Below are 20,916 nucleotides of genomic sequence, written 5' to 3' on the forward strand. Positions count from 1 at the left end.
TTTAGAGAGGAGGCAGGTTTCAGGAACATTTTATCTAAAACATAAGTTCTTCCCAGAGAGAGTGATTTCCCATTGGAATGGGCTGCCCAGGGAGGTGGTGGAGGCACCATCCCTGGAGGTACACCTGGAGGTGTTCAAGAAAAGCCTGGCTGAGACACTTAGTGCCATGGTCTAGTTGACTGGCTAGGGCTGGGTGCTAGGTTGGACTGGATGATCTTGGAGGTCTCTTCCAACCTGGTTGATTCTATGATTTTATGATAAGAACTGAGCCTTCCATGTGCCAGTCACCTCAGGGTATTTCGCCTTATAATACTGCAAGGAATATTTTTGTTTGCCCATGATAAAATAACGTAGTATATTTTTATCACAAGGCTGTGGTTGTCACAAGATGAATTTCCCCTGAATATTACTGGATGAAAACAAACCAGTGGGGCATTTATTCTCCCTTTTCAGCCATCAAGAACAAGAATCTGTGGCTTGCTGCTCTAAGATGACTGCCTTGCCATCCACATTTTCTGCATTTCATTCGACACCACTGTCTTTGTATTTCACATGCTTCTGTCAGGGTATCCTTAGGAATGGAGATACCAAAGCAGTGAGATTCATCTTACCTCTCTGCCTTTCTTAGCTTAGAGTCTAACGACTTAATCAATAGCAATGGAAACTTTAAACCTGGTTCATAGACATAAGAAAAAGTAACTACACATTTTTTCACTGTATTTTTAACTCAGCCAGAGTGATTATTCTCTCTTCTACCCTCCAGATACACTTTTTGTGTAGAGTTTGGATAGTAATACTTGAAAATGATCTCTTAAGTGTCACTTAAATGTCTTTTGGCCTTCAAAAGCTAATTTTCTATGTATTCAGTGACTAGGAGTGACTCGAAGAAACTCCTGTCTTAATTCTAAACACAACTGTCCTTTCATACATAGAATCATAGAATAAAACAGGTTGGAAGAGACCTCCAAGATCATCCAGTCCAACCTAGCACCCAGGCCTAGCCAGTCAACTAGACCATGGCACTAAGTGCCTCAGCCAGGCTTTTCTTGAACACCTCCAGGTGTACCTCCAGGAACGGTGCCTCCACCATCTCCCTGGGCGGCCCATTCCAATGGCAAATCACTCTCTCTATGAAGAACTTCCTCCTAACAGAAATATCCTCTCTCCTTCTCCTTCTTTAAAAAAACCCCAACACTCTTCTTTAGCTTGTGCTGGAATGAAACAGCAGAGCAAAAAATTAGTAGTCTGCCTGTTTATCTGGAACAAGATAAGATAACCAAGATAACAATAACTAAAAATGATTGCCCAGCTATTTCTATTAGCCTGCGTTCTCTCAGTTTGTAACTTTACTTCTTAGAAAAGAATACTTGGTATATGTTAAAAACCTTCATATGACTCAGAAATCACCTGAAATAGGGTAGTTGCCAGGAATCTCTGGACAACTGCAGTACTCTACAATTTGATTTTCTCTAAATAAACACCTAATCCAAAACACCTTAGGGTGAATAGAAAGGCAGTGACCTCTGTAGCACATGGGGACAGAATTTGGCTTTCTAACATTTTCACAGCCATGTCACATTCTTGTCTGTTTCTCCTTCGACCAGCCATTTAAAGAACCTGATACAGTAAGTAAAATATCCCCCAAAATAAAAAGGCACTAGAACTACTCTATTCTACTAGAACTTCTCTATTTATAGAGAATCAACATACACAAACTTGTAAAATTCCAATAGAAACAAAAAGAAGTTCTAAAGCAGAAGTGAAATTAGATACTGAGCTACCATCTAATGATTAAACATAACTAATCATTAAACCTACACCACAAATGTGTTCAGTAGATAATAAATTTATCTATGCTGCACATACATTTGTAAGGGTTTGGGAGTGGCCTCTTCTCCCAGACAACCACCAATAGAACAAGGGGACACAGTCTCAAGTTGTGCAGGGGTAAGTACAGGCTGGATGTTAGGAGGAAGTTCTTGCCAGAGAGAATGATTGACATTGGAATGGGCTGCCCAGGGAGGTGGTGGAGGCACCATCCCTGGAGGTGTTCAAGAAAAGCCTGGATGAGGCACTTAGTGCCATGGTCTGGTTGACTGGCTAGGGCTGGGTGCTAGGTTGGACTGGATGATCTTGGAGGTCTCTTCCAACCTGGTTGCTTCTATGATTAATTTACACTATTGCATTTTATTCTCTACCTATTTATATAATATCTTGTACTACCTTTTTTAAGCTACTTAAAGTCTGTGAAACACTTTCATGAACTGTCTTCTACAGATAAATAAAAACTTGTGAAAACAATGCCCAAAGCAGTGACATTTATAGCTCACATTAGGCAGCTAACAAAATGGCCTGACTGAAAGACTGCCATTATCTTTTGGAGCATTGTGGCTGGGCCCTTCATCTTCTGCAAATCATGTACTTAAAACAGAGAAAAATTGGGATGTGTGATCTTTACAGGAGCTGTTAACAGAACTGAAATAAAATATCTCCTCTTGGTGCAATAATGAAACCACAATGTGATTATATAGCAGTTAAATGCTTTAGTGTGAAACACACATCTGATAAATTATTTGAAGATTAATAATCACGTCTGCTTCATAACAGTGGTATGTCAGAGATGAAATACTAAGCTCCACAAATGAAAGGTTATAATTCATTTACCTCTATGCTGTACCCATGCTCACCACCTAAGGGATTCACACAGTGCAGTGAAGAATGGGTCAAAGCTGAATAAAGCTGTGAAGTGTTCTATAAAGCACTTCTGTAACACCACGTGTTATCTCACAAATTTTACACGTAGGTAATTACAGGAGGTAGAATATGATACACCTGCTTGGGTACACATCCAATTCTGAATATCATAGAATCATAGATTCAACCAGGTGGGAAGAGACCTCCAAGATCATCCAGTCCAACTTAGCACCCAGCCCTAGCCACTCAACCAGACCATGGCACTAAGTGCCTCAGCCAGTCTTTTCTTGAACACCTCCAGGAACAGTGCCTCCACCACCTCCCTGGGCAGCCCATTCCAATGCCAATCACTCTCTCTGGCAAGAACTTCCTCCTAACATCCAGCCTATACTTTCCCTGGCACAACTTGAGACTGTGTCCCCTTGTTCTATTGCTGGTTGCCTGGGAGAAGAGGCCACCCCCCACCTGGCTACAACCTCCCTTCAAGTAGTTGTAGAGAGCAATGAGGTCACCCCTGAGCCTCCTCTTCTCCAGGCTAAACACCCGCAGCTCCCTCAGCCTCTCCTCATAGGGTTTGTGTTCCAGGCCCCTCACCAGCCTTGTTGCCCTTCTCTGGACATGTTCCAGGACCTCAACAGGTAACAGGTAGTTAGTGAGGAAGTTAATAGTGAAATAAAGTCTGCATTACTGTCTTTGCTACCTTTTGCTTAACTCTAGAACTGCTCTGACACATTCCTATTTTAAGCATATTTTTCCAAAATGGAGTTTCCTCTTGGCCAGACAGGCTGCAATTAAAGGCCAACTTCAAAGGTACTGTTTCACTGGTCATGACATATTTATTTCTGCAGAAGGACAACTTCCATCTAGGATTTCTTTGTATTTTGTAGCAAGAGCCCTGTGACAATTTCTCTATCAAAGCCAGGTTTAAAGCACATGTGGTTTCTCTCTGTTTAAGTGGATTCAAAGCCTTTTATTTTTTCCCTTGCCTGTTTTTCTAGTTCTTTCTCCTGGTTTCACTGCTGAGTATTAATGTTCTCAGGTTAAGCTTGTTGTATTCAAGTATAGTCATACAGAAAGTGAAATCAATGCTTTTTCGTAGCATTTAATTTCAGATGTTAAGTCCCAAATGGAAACTGATAGTCTAATACTTGAGACTCTTGGGCACTAAATTTAAGCTTTTCTCCCTGACACCTATGAAAGTAGTAAAAACTAAATCAGCAACAAAGAATGCCCAATTGCTAGTAGATAATCAGGAGCAGTGTCAGCAGGGCTGAGTTACAAGACCATCATGAGAATTTACTCAATAGCATGATTATTTATTAGCAACACAAAAAATCAGAGGCAAACAAAGAGAAACATACAGAATCACAGACTCACAGAATGTACTGCATTGGAAGGGACCTTTAAAGGTCACATAGTTCAACCTTCCTGCATAAGCACAGGCATCCTCAACTAGATCAGGTTGCTCAGAGCCTCATCAAGCCTGATCTTCAATGTCTGCAGGGATGAGTTCTCCATCACCTCCCTGGGCAACCTGTCCCAGTGTTGCTCCACCCTCATACTGAAGAACTTCTTCCTAATGTCTAATCTAAATCTAGTGTAAAACCACTGCCCCTTGTCCTAGTACTACATGCCTTTGTAAACAGTCCCTCCCTAGCCTTCTCATAAGCCTCTTTCAGGTACCAGAAGACCAGCATAAGGTTTCTGTAGAGGCTTTTTTGATAACAAACTAATCTTCTGGTCCCCAAGTCACCTCTCAATCTGCTTTTGAGAAGCAAAATGTCTCACTTTTAAATTTTTAACCAAACTTCTGTCTACTAGCACTTACATAATTCTCAACATGCTTTTGTAAACACAGGCATCCAAACTACATGTACCATGAATTTTTAACCTATGAATACTGTGTACATCATCAGTTAGAAAACAATAGTTATGTCATCCCCAGCTCTCCCATGGAATTCTGTACTATTATGTGCTACTTTGAAGATAGCTAGAATGTTTTGGTGAAAAGAACTAGATTGCAGGTGTGAATGGGAAACAATGGTGATGTCTACTTCACTCGTAGGCTTGCTGAGATCACAGTATCACCAAGGTTGGGAGAGACCTCATAGATCATCAAGTCCAACCCTTTACCACAGAGCTCAAGGCTAGACCATGGCACCAAGTGCCATGTCCAATCCTGCCTTGAACAGACCCAGGGACAGTGACTCCACCACCTCCCCGGGCAGCCCATAGAATCCAAACATAGATAAGGGACTCACTCTTTGTCCGGGCTGTGGGCTGCATTTCTCTCTCTAACCTAACCTGCTGTCTCTCTGATTAATACACCTGCTTCCTAACCCCCCCAGCTGACCCTCCATTCTTCCTTGGGGCACAAGGCAACGTCTAGGGTAAGGTAGAGAGGGGTGGGAGAAGGCGGAAGGGCAGTTGGGAGCCCCTCCTGGGGACTCAGGTTTCTGGGAGGGGAGTTGTGTTTCTGTATTACCTTTTACCTTGTATATTTCTGTCTATAACTGTATATATCATAAATACCTGCATGTATATTGTGTTAAGCTGTAAATATAAGCTTCATTCAATTTCCAGAGCTGACTGAGTCTAGTTTGGGTGATATACAGAGTGTGGGGGGGCAGGGAACACCCAAACCATGACACATTACAAGATGTCATACAGTTATGCTGAAATCATGAGATGAAGCCATGGGTTTTCTGAAGTGGAACAGTTCCTGCCAGAACTAGTAAGGCCAGAGTTTACTTCAGGAGGAACTGAAATAAAACAAATGATCCAGATCATAAAGATATCAAAAAAGACTGCCCCCAAAACTAAGCCCTGTGAAACAACACCTCTGACTGGCTCCAATTGGATTTAACTCTGTTCACCACTACTCTTAGGGCTGGCCATTAAGCCGGTGCTTTACCCAGCAAAGTGTCTACCCATCCAAGCCATCACCAGCAAGTAACATTCTAAGTAAATATTCATATTGTACATGAAAACTACTGAGAGGAGGTCATTCTGCCCCTGTACTCTGCACTGGTTAGACCTCACCTTGAGTACTGTGTTCAGTTCTGGGCCCCTCAATTTAAGAAGGACATTGAGATGCTTGAGCGTGTCCAGAGAAGGGCGACGAGGCTGGGGAGAGGCCTTGAGCACAGCCCTATGAGGAGAGGCTGAGGGAGCTGGGATTGGTTAGCCTGGAGAAGAGGAGGCTCAGGGGTGACCTTATTGCTGTCCACAACTACCTGAGGGGAGGTTGTGGCCAAGAGGAGGTTGCTCTCTTCTCTCAGGTGGCCAGCACCAGAATGAGAGGACACAGCCTCAAGCTGTGCCAGGGGAAATTTAGGCTGGAGGTGAGGAGAAAGTTCTTCACTGAGAGAGTCATTGGACACTGGAATGGGCTGCCCGGGGAGGTGGTGGAGTCACTGACCCTGGAGCTGTTCAAGGCAGGATTGGATGTGGCACTTGGTGCCATGGTCTAGCCTTGAGCTCTGTGGTAAAGGGTTGGACTTGATGATCTGTGAGATCTCTTCCAGCCTTGGTGATACTGTGATACTGTGTGTGTGATACATTCCATCCACATTGATAGACAGATGAAGGGTTTCTTGCAAACAAGTGTGAGTTAAGTCACTCAAGCATTTTTATTGGGAAGAGGAAATAATTTACTTTACCAGGGCAAGGGAAACGTATACTTAGGAGCTATGATGGAAGAGAAAATGTTCATAAATCTTCTCTGTGCTTGAAAATGAAAATTCACTTCCAAATATCTCCACTTCTCCTAATTGCCCCAACCAGATATGAAATGAAGATAAAGTCAAAATATATTGAAGTGACCTCAGGGGAACAAATTTCAGATTAAGAAGCTATTTTTTTCCTCTTTGACAGCTGGTGAGTATTTTCATTCTGGCTGATTTCCAAGAGGGTGAAAGGAAAGAGGTAAATATAAAGTGTTGTGGTAACCTCCCCTCAAGGCAGGTTACAGGTCTTTAGCATAGTCCAGGATTCATAGCTATATGAGTGTATGTAGATGTGCAAGTTTAAGTTGAAGATAGAGGGACAGAACTGGAACAACGAAGGAAACCTGTTCTCCTGCTCATGAAGAGTGCCTGGTTTATATTCCTCTCTGCAACAACTGGAGCAGATTTGACTTACTCAGAAACAGCATTTGCCTGCATAACAAATGCTCATAGGCTCCATGGTGTGCAAGGCATGGAAGTTCAATAATGGTTTAGTTTGGAAACAAAGTGACAATGTTTAACTGTTTTCAAGACAAAAGTATGCCTGCTTGTTTGCCTATTTGCCCAGGGAGTAGAGCAGGGGCCAGGGATCCTCGTTTGCCAGACCTCTGGCTGACTTACAGACTGAGCAGCTGCACCATGGGCATACTGCCCAGCACACAAATATGTGAAGGTTATCAATACAACTGGAGATTACCAATTCCTTATACTTGCTATATGTGTGTTTATGCAGTGGGAATGCAACAAAGGTCCTCCTAACAAGCAAGAGGGTTGAGAAAAGGACACTGCCAATTGTCAAAGGTAAAAAGGCAAACAGCCTGGCAATTAGAAGCTGACAGGCTGAGATGGCTGAGAAACTTTACTATTCTGAATTAGCAATAGATTAAATGAATTTGACTAATTCTAATTAGAATGTAAGGACTTGACTGAGAGGACATATGTCCTCAGCTAAAGCAGAGATGATTGAAAAGTAGTAATTATAAATGTAAGAAGGCCTTTACCTGATAAAAGTGCAAGGGATACTTGTGCTAAATAAAGACAGGGTTAAGAATTCAAAGGTTCCACAGGGAAACATAAGGATCTTATACTCAACTCCAACTGCATGAAAATGCATCTTTTTATGCTAGGTCTGAACATTTATATGTCATTTAGAACACTGGCCAGCAGGGATATGAAAATAGCAAGCAGGCTTTTGCTGCTGTAAGAAGAAATTGAAAATTTATCACAAATCATAAACCAATTCCTTACTGTATTGTATGTATCACAGTGTCACAGTATCACCAAGGCAGGAAGAGACCTCACAGATCATCAAGTCCAACCCTTTACCACAGAGCTCAAGGCTAGACCATGGCACCAAGTGCCACGTCCAATCCTGCCTTGAACAGCCCCAGGGACGGCGACTCCACCACCTCCCTGGGCAGCCCATTCCAGTGTCCAATGACTCTCTCAGGGAAGAACTTTCTCCTCACCTCCAGCCTAAATTTCCCCTGGCGCAGCCTGAGGCTGTGTCCTCTTGTTCTGGTGCTGGCTACCTGAGAGAAGAGAGCAACCTCCTCCTGGCCACAACCACCCCTCAGGTAGTTGTAGACAGCAATGAGGTCTCCCCTGAGCCTCCTCTTCTCCAGGCTAACCAATCCCAGCTCCCTCAGCCTCTCCTCGTAGGGCTGTGCTCAAGGCCTCTCCCCAGCCTCGTCGCCCTTCTCTGGACACGCTCAAGCATCTCAATGTCCCTCCTAAACTGGGGGGCCCAGAACTGAACACAGTACTCAAGGTGAGGTCTAACCAGTGCAGAGTACAGGGGCAGAATGACCTCCCTGCTCCTGCTGACCACACCATTCCTGACGCAGGCCAGGATGCCACTGGCTCTCTTGGCCACCTGGGCACACTGCTGGCTCATGTTCACGTGGGTATCAATCAGCACCCCCAGATCCTTTTCTGTTTGGCTGCTCTCCAGCCACTCTGACCCCAGCCTGTATCTCTGCATGTGTACCTGTTCTGCTGTGCTCAAATTGGTTATCAGCTTGGAAACTGAGAGTGTGGATCACAAACTAATAGTTGCACCTTCCAAGTCCTTTGGAACACACCACTCTAAGGAGATGTGATCTAAGATTGCATACAAATTGTCATCATGGGTCAGATCAAAGGTTCACTTAGCCCATTAGCCTGTCTCTGATAGCTGCCAAGAATAGAGGCTTAACTAAAAGAACAGATACACAATAAGAATACCTCATGAATAGAATATTCTTCCCCCTGATGTATCCTTTCAGTTTCTAGCAATAAGTACCAATGGCCTGAGCCAAAAATTGCATGAAACTATTAGTAGCCAACCTAAGACATGTTCTCCACAGTCTTGTCCCTCAGTGTTTGGGAATTCTGCAATTCTTTACAGTTGTAGATTTAGCTACCTTGAGTAGTTCAAAATAGAAACATCTTCCTATTACACTTATCTCATTTCCTCTGCTCATTTAGTTTTGTATTAAACAGCACTTTCCTGGTAGAAATCCTTGTGGCACATATAGAAGAAAATCTGTTCAAACACACTCAGTTTTGCACTTGTTGAGCTCAAACCCCAATCTGTTCATGCAATAATTACTCTGCATTTTCATATAGGTCCTTTATATGCATATTTTTCTTTAAAATATTCAGAAAACATTTCATTTCTATTCCTGTTTTAGAGTTTCTATACTATTAATACTGGGTACAGCTTAAATGGCTGTTTATAGACACTGCAGTTGTGTGCTTTCTACAGAAATGCATATTCAGTATTACAAATAATTTCCTAAAATAAAGCCCCATCATCTGCATGAAAAAAGCAAAAGTGGTAGCTGTCTAAATTTTCCTCATATTCATAGCCTAACAAAATATTTAGTAGCCATTTATACTTCCAAAAATCAATTAGTTTTTCCAGTTATATTAAGGATGCACTTTGGCCACAACAACCCCAAGCAGCGCTACAGGCTGGGCACTGAGTGGCTGGAGAGCAGCCAGGAAGAAAGGGACCTGTGGGTACTGGCTGAAGATGAGCCAGCAGTGTGTCCAGGTGGCCAAGAGAGCCAATGGCATCCTGGCCTGCATCAGGAACAGTGTGGCCAGTAGGACAAGGGAGTTTATTCTTCCCCTGTACTCAACACTAGTCAGGTCACACCTTGAGGACTGTGTCCAGTTCTGGGCCACTCAATTCAAGAGAGATGTTGAGGTGCTGGAGCATGTCCAGAGAAGGGCAACAAGGCTGGTGAGGGGCCTGGAGCACAAACCCTATGAGGAGAGGCTGAGGGAGCTGGGGGTGTTTAGCCTGGAGAAGAGGAGGCTCAGGGGGGACCTCATTGCTGTCTACAACTACCTGAAGGGAGGTTGTAGCCAGGTGGGGGGTGGCCTCTTCTCCCAGGCAAGCAGCAATAGAACAAGGGGACATAGTCTCAAGTTGTGTCAGGGGAAGTATAGGCTGGATGTTAGGAGGAAGTTCTTGCCAGAGAGAGTGATTGGCATTGGAATGGGCTGCCCAGGGAGGTGGTGGAGGCACCGTCCCTGGAGGCCTTCAGGAAAAGCCTGGATGAGGCACTTAGTGCCATGGTCTAGTTGACTGGATAGGGCTGGGTGCTAGGTTGTACTGGATGATCTTGGAGGTCTCTTCCAACCTGGTTGATTCTATGATTCTATGATTTTATCTCACTCTATTTCCCATGTTCTGATATCTAAATATTGCATGAGTATGACTGGGATTATCATAAATTGTGACTCAATCAGACATCACATTTCTGACAGGATAAAGTAGGGTTAACAAAGCTGCCACTTATTTTCTCTTGTAAGTTTTATTTTCTGTTTCTGCTCCTGCTTACCCTTGAGAAAAATTTCCCTTGCACAAAGGTGCCTCTGCCCTTACTGAAGAAGGGAACTGATCTAGATTTCAATGACTCTTGCTATCAAGACCTCTTTCACTTCAGCTTGACAACAAATACCTAAAGGAACTGGAGTGTTCATGACTTTTCTACAGTCATTTGTTTAGTGACAACCATCATCTCCCTCTCTATCAGCATGACTTCACTGACACCTAACAGAACAGAGTAATGATTTTCCATACAGCTTTATATTTCCATATTCCAGGGGCAGGATGGTGAAATATTAGGTTAACTGCCATCCAAATACAATGCTTTTCATCACTCTCTATAAACAGAGTCAACCCTTCTTGTCTTTCCATACAGAAAAGGCAGTTAGAGCAGTTATTTTAGTGTAAGGAACTCTGACCGCATAAAGAGTAATTACCTTGACCACGGAGAGGATATAATATATTGCTGTTAGTCTAGCCATTTAAGTACTGTGCAAGCAGTGCCAGTAAAAGAGACATAGTTAAGCTTGCAGGTCCAAAAACGTTGTACTGCAAAGTCAGCCTAAGCATGCATCACCTCCAATTATTTCCTGGATGGCTGATTTCCTAATTCCCTTAGATTTCAACACTGAACATCATTCATCTTAACCAAATGTTCAACTGCTTAAAAAAATATAAAGAGACAACTATAATTACTCCCTTTAGTCTAAGTTCTTTCCTAGAATGAGGCATGAGGTCTAAACTTCCACAAAAAACTCAAACTTGCATTTTGGAAGATGATTTATAAATGTTAAAATGTAGAGAATATCAGGAAGAGGCAGAAGGGAAAAGATGATTTTAGTACTTGTAGAAAACATTGGTTTGGAATAAAATCTAGTCATTTGAGTTGGACATTTTCTTCATTTACATTATTAAAAAACTTCCTACAACACAAATTTGAGAATCACAGTGTCACAGTGTCACCAAGGTTGGAAGAGACCTCATAGATCATCAAGTCCAACCCTTTACCACAGAGCTCAAGGCTAGACCATGGCACCAAGTGCCACGTCCAATCCTGCCTTGAACAGCTCCAGGGACGGCGACTCCACCACCTCCCCGGGCAGCCCATTCCAGTGTCCAATGACTCTCTCAGGGAAGAACTTTCTCCTCACCTCCAGCCTAAATTTGCCCTGGCACAGCCTGAGGCTGTGTCCTCTCGTTCTGGTGCTGGCCACCTGAGAGAAGAGAGCAATCTCCTCCTGGCTACAACCACCCTTCAGGTAGTTGTAGACAGCAACAAGGTCTCTCCTGAGCTTCCTCTTCTCCAGACTAACCAATCCCAGCTCCCTCAGCCTCTCCTCATAGGGCTTGTGCTCAAGGCCTCTCACCAGAATGTATGAGAAAGGATAATCATGTTGCAAATTTAGGAGGGGCTGTGTTAGTAGGAGAGTATCTCACAACAGGTGTTACAAACTTTCTTGGACATCCACCTTGTGTCTTAATCCAAAGCAAAATACATTAATGTTCTATGTTAGCTGAAGAACAAGACTTTGCACAGAGTTTATTTTTTAATGAAAGACTCTTAATCACTTCACTAATGGGCTATAAACCTAGGCTGTGAGTATCTCTTCTAAATATCTCATTGAATCATAGCCTAGATGAGCCAAAGCTCATCTGCTTTATTCCGTGCATGTACCGTACTCTTCTATAGACTACCTGGCTCCTGAGTGCTTAGAAATGCTGCTCACCATCCAAACAATATTCTGGATTTTCATCACACACTGAACCTGGAGTTGCTGAAGATCACAAGACAAAATATGTCAGAGAAAGGTAAAACTTGTATTTAACGTGTGAGATGATAGAGAGGAGGCCAGACATATGGTTTTCTTCAGCAGTAAAGACCATTTATGCTAATTCACCTGGGAGTAATGTGGCACAACTCTTTCAGTACAGTTCACTATTCCTTAATTTATTCCACTTTCTAGAGGATTGTCCCACGTACAGATTAATTGAGGGACCTAAGGCAAACCTGCAGAAGAGAGGCATGCCCCATTCTGTACCTCACCTTTGATTACAGCTAGGACATCACCTCCTTGCATTCATTATAGTGTTTCTCACCTTCTCCCACCCTTTTGGGAGATGACACCCCTATCTGTACTTACACCTGTGGATGTCCAGAAACAAACTGATGTGTGAAAAAGGCATCATCTTGTATACTGAGACTTGAAACAACCTGCCTCATGAATGTTCCATCCCTACTCTCAGAAAGCTGGAAAAATCCACACTCCTTTCCTGACAAAAGTAAAATCCTAATCCAATCCTTCTAAGGTTAACCAATGTGATGGATTTAGCAGACTTTAAAACTCAGCCCTAAATCAAAGGGAAGATAAGAGATGCTCATCAGTGACGATGAATCTGGTTGTATTAGTGTTGTGTAACATCATTCAGTCAGAGTGTCAATTGCTTAGTCAAAACTCATTGCCCAATACACTTTCTCAGGTGGTCTTCAGCATTCCTTGCCTAAAACCCAATCATTTTAATTCCTCACATAAAGCAAATTTAAAAGTGACATCTTTTGTTGTTTTTTGTTTGTTTCTGGTGGACTTTCTATTTTGACTTCATCATACCATCAGGTTCAATTGAGAGCCTAGATGGACTTCTCAGTGCATTGTGGATTTCATCTCCTTCCATGCAGCCTGCCACTGCAGTTCATGTGGAAGGCTACGTAACATGACACAGAATATTTTGCTGAAATTAGTACACCTGCTGGGCACTTACTGGACAGAGTAAATTCAATGGCATTATATGGGTGTAAGGCAGGCCAGGCTTTGGCCTATGAATTTTATGATAGCTTTACATATCAAATGTCACAGTATGTTTTTCAGCTTCCAAAATGCAGTTTGAAATGTGATATGTTAATGTGATACAGAGGTTTGGAGACCAACAGGAGATAGTTGGCTGCACCCTTATCTGGCCAGCCATTCTATTTCTCCTCTTGTGGATATTGCTGTTTTTATAAGGTGATGTATCATGATGAGAGTGTCAGCTGCACCATTCTACAGCTGTGCTAAATCCTTCACACAATGATGTCCATTATGGTACCCTGATACTAGTAGGCTGAGTTATGAGCTGGACATGGAGTGTTGTAGAGTGCTGAAGTGGTCTGGCAGCCAGCCAAGGACATGCTATAGCAGCGTGTGCTTGGTTGAGTGTAGCAGATGATAGCCCATTGCAGGAAATTGCTGATCTCTCATGTGGTGCAGAATTGTGATAGGGTGTGATGTGTTGGCAAGTGGTGGCTATGGTTTTATGGTAAAATTGTACTGCAGTACAAAGCAGGAGAAAAATGCTTAACAGCTTTAGTTTATCAGGATTTGACTGAAGCTATTTTTTTTATTAATGAACTAGGTCAGAGTGCTATAGTTAAGCACTTCAGGATGTGACCATTTACTACTTCAGCTATGAGTCTAGAGGTGCCTGGGTCCTTTTAGTTTACTTCTGCTTGTGCTTCATTTGAAGATATAGAATGGATTTAAAGCAAGTATTCACATGTCTCACTTCTTGTGCTTCAGCTCAGGAGAAAGGATATCAACGTTTCACACAATTTCCATCTGTAGGTGTTTTATGTGGGCTTTCAGCATTTAATACTGACTCCAGGCTGTGTTATTGCTGTTATGGATGACCACATTCTAATGAACTAGTTAGGCTTCACTGGTGTTTTACACAAATGCATTTACTCTCACCAAAACACAGCTGAGAATTCTTTTGATGAATTTGTTTACCATGACAAAAATTCCTATGTGAATACCAAAAGCTGTGAAGGAAGAAGACCTTCAGATGTGACAGTCCAGATTATCTTGCCTCATTATAATATTTTGCAATTAAATAACAGTTACAAATTACCTATGTATATGGAAGGAATCCTGTCTTGAATTTAGGTGACATTTAAAAAGATGATGTTTAGGGTTTTTTTTTTTTTCTGTTTTTTTGATTGGGAGTTTCTTTTTTGTTTGTGTATTTGTTTGGTTAGTTTGCTTTTGGTTGGTTTGCCTTTGGTTGGTTGGTTTGTTTTAAAAAGGATTTAGAGAAAACCACAGTGATGGTCAATAATTTTACATTTTAAAGAAGAATCCCTTTAAACATGAACCTACCTGTACACTATAATGCAAAAGGGTATAAGAAATGAAAACTCAAACAACAAATCTTCAAGTAGGAGAACTTATCTATTTCTTTAGTGATTTGGGGACAGTCTCGAGTTGTGCTGGGGGAAGTACAGGCTGGATGTTAGGAGGAAGTTCTTCCCAGAGAGAGTGATTGGCATTGGAATGGGCTGCCCAGGGAGGTGGTGGAGTCATTGTCCCTTGGAGGCGTTCAAGAAAAGCCTGGCTGAGGCACTTAGTGCCATGGTCTAGTTGACTGGCTAGGGCTGGGTGCTAGGTTGGACTGGATGATCTTGGAGGTCTCTTCCAACCTGGTTGATTCTATGATTCTATGATTATGTCATTCAATAAGTGAATTGTGGACTTGTAGTGTCTATTATTCTCAATAACAGGTGGCCACTGAGTTCGCCACTATTTATCTCTTCAGCCTAGCCCATAATAGGCATATTTAACTGTCTTGCCTGAAGGTAGCAAAAGTATGAGCCAGCCTACTAAGGTCCATATCTGAAAATATATGGAAAAAAGCATGGGTCTCTCAGGAGAAGAACTTTATAGACTTTTTTTCTTTCTATTTCAGAAAGTTTCCATTATATTTTCTCAAACCATCTGAAAGTGAAGGAAACTGAAAGTATTTTTTTTAAAGTTTTCCAAATATCTGCAAATATTCTCAGCTTGAAAGACTGACCCACGCTCCACCATTATCTCTTCACTCTTTATCTCCTTCTGACACAAAAAGGCAATTTGATTTCATATATGTCCTAAAGGGTGTCAGTGGAATATTTAACGTAGGAGAAAGTTGTAAAACTGAGCATCATCAAGATGTTACTCATATTTTAACAGACGTCCCCTGATCAAATCCTAGAAGTCTAATATATGCTTGGATTTAAAGGAGGTGAGTGCAGCTTGAATGTTAAGCACTCTGTGAGAACCATTAGTGTAAAGAAATTGAGCAACACTTTTTTTCCCCTTAGTCTGAAGGGTAAAAAAGAAGGAAATAGTGAGATAAGCTTGTTCACTTTCACATGCACATCTACACCAATTTCAGGACACAGACCACCAAATTACCTAACAGTTCCATAGAAAAATGAACATCAGTGTTTAGTTGACATCAAAAAAACATCTATCAACAAGCTGGACTAAATGACCTTTGGAAGTCCCTTTCCACCCAGACCGCTCTGTGAGATTCTGTGAAGTAAATTCATGGCTAACACACTTCAACTGGAATACAATGATCCTATTTAGAGTTTAGGTACATTTTCTAAATTTTCCTGCAACCTACAACAGAAACCAAAATGGAGTGGTTAAAAGTCAGCATCTAAGAAGCCACAAGAAAACAAACAACAACATCAACATCAACTTATTTTTACTGCAATTAATTTCAAGAGTTCATCATAGAAGACCTTGACCTCCCAAAAGTATTTTTTTTCCTGTGGGATCTAAAACTTCTATGTACATTGCTTAAATTTTATCAATAGTTGTGATTTTTCTGGATACAAGTCTGTATATGAAGGGATTTAAATCACTTTTAAACTTTATTCTCATGAAGGCTCGTGTTTGTTGTCAAACATTTGGATCTTTATTTACCTTGCTGTAGTCAAACAAGAGATATATTTTCAATGTAGTTGGTAGATTTCAGACTTCAAAAGAAAAATATGTACACACTTTAGTATTTGTTTTCAATTTACACCTTCCAAGACAGTCCTGAAGCTGAGACTACTATAATGCTATTCAAAAGCTTAATGAAAATACTGAGCTTTTATGCTGAACAAGACACTATGGTCCAAACATGAATGAAATTGGACTTGTATCTGCCCTTTTAGCAACTATGCCACAGTGCAGCTTTTGCTTCTTTAAAGTTTGATGATTGGAACAAAAAAAGAGTTTGAAATGTCACTGCAGAAGACCTTGACTTTTCCATGGTTTGGGGCAATTAATCCTAGAACTATAGCAGAGAGTACACTGACTTTGAATGACTGCTAAACAGAAGTTTTAAATCCTGAATTGATGCCTATCCTTTTCAAATGCTCATTTTATTAACTAAGAATGACAAAATGATGGCAAAAATCTTTGCTATCAGTCATGTGAAAATTTCAGTATGAGATCTCTAACAAGAACATAGACACCCAATACAGAGTTGGTACCTGCCATGGAGCAGATTCACAAAGAGTCTATGTTCCAAAAAGCATATTTATGAAAAAGGCACGATGCAGAAATCAGCTAAGGATCTGTTACAACAGAGTTGCATATTGGTTTAAAGGTAGTTTATGTATGCCACCTAGTCTTGCAATAGAATCATAGAATCATAGAATCAACCAGGTTGGAAGAGACCTCCAAGATCAGGAAGTCCAACCTATCCCCCAGCCCTAGCCAGTCAACTAGACCATGGCACTAAGTGCCTCAGCCAGGCTTTTCTTGAACACCTCCAGGGACGGTGCCTCCACCACCTCCCTGGGCAGCCCATTCTCATCTTTCAAATAATCATATTCTCAGAGCATTATCTTTACATAATGTATAAATAATTACATATATAAATAAAGATATTCATATAAAACTATATTAGCTAAATTACAGAGTTATTAAATAGAAACTTTATGACATTAATAACCTTTAGGCATGAATGTATATTTCTGGTAACTACAACAGATAATAGCATCATGGCACTTGGTGCCATGGTCTAGCCTTGAGCTCTGTGGTAAAGGGTTGGACTTGATGAGCTATGAGGTCTCTTCCAACCTTGGTGATACTGTGATAGTGTGATATTTACACTAAAAAGATACAGAAAAGTAACATCAGACAATTTTTAGGATAGACACTGCTATCATTTCCTGGTAGCAGGGCTGTCTTTCCTTTCTTTTCTAATGAAAACAGGCAATTTTAAAACAAGCTCTCCACAGCTTCTGTCTTGCAATAACTGCACTCAGTGGTGACTTCTGAGTTCAATGTATTGGAAGAGTATCACATTTGTATATTGTTGCTTGATTAAATGAGTAGTTTGCTAATGGCCAAGATTTTTCTGCTTAGGAACCCATTACAACAACATAGTCTTTTGGAGTTTATGCATTTTGACTATACAAATCTAGGAACAACAAAGTCATTTGTTCTCTTCTCTCAGGTGGCCAGCACCTGAACAAGAGGACACAGTCTCAAGCTATGCTGGGGGAAATTTAGGCTCGAGGTGAGGAGAAAGTTCTTCACTGAGAGAGTCATTGGATACTGGAATGGGCTGCCCAGGGAGGTGGTGGAGTCGCCGTCCCTGGAGCTGTTCAAGGCAGGATTGGACGTGGCACTTGGTGCCATGGTCTAGCCTTGAGCTCTGTGGTAAAGGGTAGGACTTGATGATCTGTGAGGTCTCTTCCAACCTTGGTGATACTGTGATACTGTGATTTGTCTAAATGCTTAATGAATTTTTAAAACATTTGTGATATTAGTCTCCTAAATTGTTTTCCAGCATTTATAAAACCTCTTTTTTTTTACTTTAGGTTTTTGTTTCTTTCAGATGCAAAGGAGAATGACAGTTTCAACATTTGGTTTAGTGTGGAGAAAGAAACAGAGCTTAAGACTAGCAGGTTAACTTACTGCATATTCAGGGAAAGAAAATTGCCTTAGGAAGGATTTGAAACATAATAAATCCCTTTGAAGAATAACCCCTAACCATTTATTGTTATACCACAAAGCTTCTTAAGGATATACTGATGTATTTTCACCGTCTCTATACAGACAAAGTAAACTGAAACGATGACTATAATAGCAAGGAAATGGGTGGGTTTGAATATTCAGATTCCTGGCTTTAATCAGGAAGCTGCCAATATCTATTTCCAGTCATCCTGTGGAAACTTAAATGTGACAGATGATATCACGCTTGCCTGACATGAATTCTACCTGCTGTATATTCACTGATGGTTTAAATCACCGATCCCTGTCTCTGTGTGCTTCTACATACATATCCTAGCCTATCTTTCCTTATCTTGAGTTATGCTGCATATAAAAAGCCTACTCTTCTGGAATGATAATGATGATCTAGTACAAATTTTCTACTCTAGGATTTTTTTTTCTTTTCCATTTAATTTCCAGGCAGGATCTGTGGCCTGTTCTCTTTGGACATCTTAGTTCTGCTGGATGAACAGATCTCATTCCTCTGGACCCCTCTCATGGGAGGCCTTGGCACAGCTATGGCATTCAGTCCATTTCCTTTTGACCTATTCCATTTTTTAACTTTCTTTTTATCCTCTGTGGGACTCAATTCCCTTTTCTTTCACTTTTTGGATAGAGTACTTTCATTTGCTTCTCACTTGATATTCTGCTACGCCAGCTAAATCTTTCCCTTCCTCCATCTACACATTCTCCTACTCATTAACATGTTGTCGATGTTCAGCACTCCTCCCTCCCCTCACACACGTGGAGGTGCTATCTCTTATTCCCCTCCTTCGGTGGCAACAGTCATGAAGGTGCTAGAGCAGGAAGGATGCCAGCATTTTAACTACTGTGTTGTCTAAACCTGAGCAGATGGTCTTCTAATCTCCTAGGCAGAGGAAGCCTGGATATGTTATAGATAAATTCCTTGGGGTGAATCTGAAGGAAAACAGAGGGATTCAAAATACTCAGTGCACAGAGGTCAATGTGCCTGAGAGGTGCTTTGACTTTTCCATTTAGATTTTCGTCCTAAAATTTAGCCATGACAAAGGTGAGGCTTTAGCCACTTTAATTTCATGTAAGTCTGTCTATTGTACAGTTAGGGATGAACATCTCTTCATCTTTTCTACTTAAAAGTGTAGAACCTTTCCTCACTAAACATTAGTTTCCCAATGTCATTGGTGTGTAAACTCTTTCCTATGAGTCCTCTCAGAGCTGTCTGAAATTTAAGGACTGCTTTCAATATAACATAGTTGTGTAATCTTGGCTCAAACTTCTAAGAAAAAAGCTAAGTTGTGAGAAAGAGCTGTGAAAAAATACTAAGCTAGAAAACAAGGCTAAAATGACAAGCAGAGGTAAGATTGTTGAGACAGGGATAGTTGGCATCTCAATGATTCCAGGAGAAAAATACTGACATAAGAAGGTATAAAGATGGTACATCACCAGCACTGAGGCTTAGCAATGGAGGCTGACCCTTTCACACCTGCCATCAAGCTGTCTGGCCAGCACAGACTTGCTGCATGATTTACTGTGGGCTGTAAGCACATTAATACTTATTTTCCTTTCTTGTTTGTCCAGATTCTCTGCTATCTGCAAGAGACAAAAATAACTTTTATTCTGTTTGAATGTGTACATCCTTCTTGCAGTGTCTTTGTTCATGGTAAAAGCTGTCCAAACAAAGTGACACAGAGAAGGCAGGTTACAGACATCAGCTGAGCAAAGGCATCAGCCCTGTCAAGGCAAAATGTCAGGTGGTGATTAACCAGGGAGATTTACATAATTTCCTACTGAGTGGGAAGCCTCTCCCTGGAAATCAACATCACTGAGAAAAAAATGGGCCATACAAAGTCTTAAACTATGTAAATGGAAAGCTGAACACTTTGCCATTATTCTTCTATCAGTGATCACTGGATCGTTACACCACTAGTATAGAAGCCAGAATTTTGCACTAAAGAAGCAGAGAAATAAACTGTAATTTAATGCATCAATTCCATTTACTCACATGGATCCTCCTTGTCCCTATCTAACAAAAACCACTGATGTAATATAAAAAGAGAAACATATTCTCCCTTTGCAGTCATGTTGTACCTTAACTGCAAGAAGTTAGATGCAAACATTTCTAGGTAGTTTTTCCTGCTTGTATTTGCTATGACATCATTCATGATGATCCCAAAGGACCCTTCCACTGACAAGTGCACACATGAAATCTTGTCTCTGTTAGTAGCAAGGATAGAACACACTTTCATTCAAATTTCAAAAGTCAGCAGACAACATGGATCTGTGAACTACTAAGTATTCTATCAAAGCTTATGCAGAGATACTGAAAATAATGAGGGTTTGTGCAAGTCAGTATTGCATGATTACTGGGAAGGATTTCAGCAGGATCCATCTGTTTTAGCATTTTGTAGTGGTCCCTGAAAGTTCTGAAAGAATTAAACTGGGATTAAAACTCATTATGACTTTGACTCTTTTTTACTCTCTTTAGGGGATGTCCTTTTTGGAGGTAGCCAGATGTGACAAACCCTTTTTCATTTCAGAGGAAAAATGCACTCAAAAGAACATTTGTAACTGAAAAATGAAAACAAACAGGAAATAAAAGCATGTGCCCTCTTTGAATCACAAGTGAGTATGTACAAAACCGTGAAAGAAACCAATTAAGACTGAATGCAACTTTTATTCCTTGTATCACACAGCATATCCCATGAGGTTGTTTCCTGAGAAATAGAATGCTACAGTGAGAAAAATGCATACTCTGATGCCATTTTCTATTTAATATACACCACAATTTGCCTCTGGAAAGAGAATAAATTGACAATGAATTTTTGTAACTGTCTGTTGCAGGTTAGATGATTTTAAGTTGTTCTCTACAGTTATGACTTAGGTTTGTCCAGACACTGGATTA

General features: G+C 41.1%; 1 protein-coding gene and 1 long non-coding RNA gene across 3 annotated transcripts in view; one reads left to right on the plus strand and one right to left on the minus strand.

Moving 5' to 3' along the window:
• LOC135174666 (uncharacterized) overlaps positions 1-20,790 on the plus strand; it is a 136,534-nt gene extending 115,744 nt beyond the window's left edge. The window contains exon 4 of the long non-coding RNA XR_010302050.1: positions 20,500-20,790. This is a non-coding gene — a long non-coding RNA (uncharacterized LOC135174666). The remainder of the gene's footprint in view (positions 1-20,499) is intronic.
• KCND2 (potassium voltage-gated channel subfamily D member 2) overlaps positions 1-20,916 on the minus strand; it is a 306,979-nt gene that overhangs the window by 181,309 nt on the left and 104,754 nt on the right. The window lies entirely within an intron of this gene.

Source organism: Pogoniulus pusillus, chromosome 4 (assembly GCF_015220805.1).
Source record: "Pogoniulus pusillus isolate bPogPus1 chromosome 4, bPogPus1.pri, whole genome shotgun sequence".
NCBI classification, from domain to species: Eukaryota; Metazoa; Chordata; class Aves; order Piciformes; family Lybiidae; genus Pogoniulus; species Pogoniulus pusillus.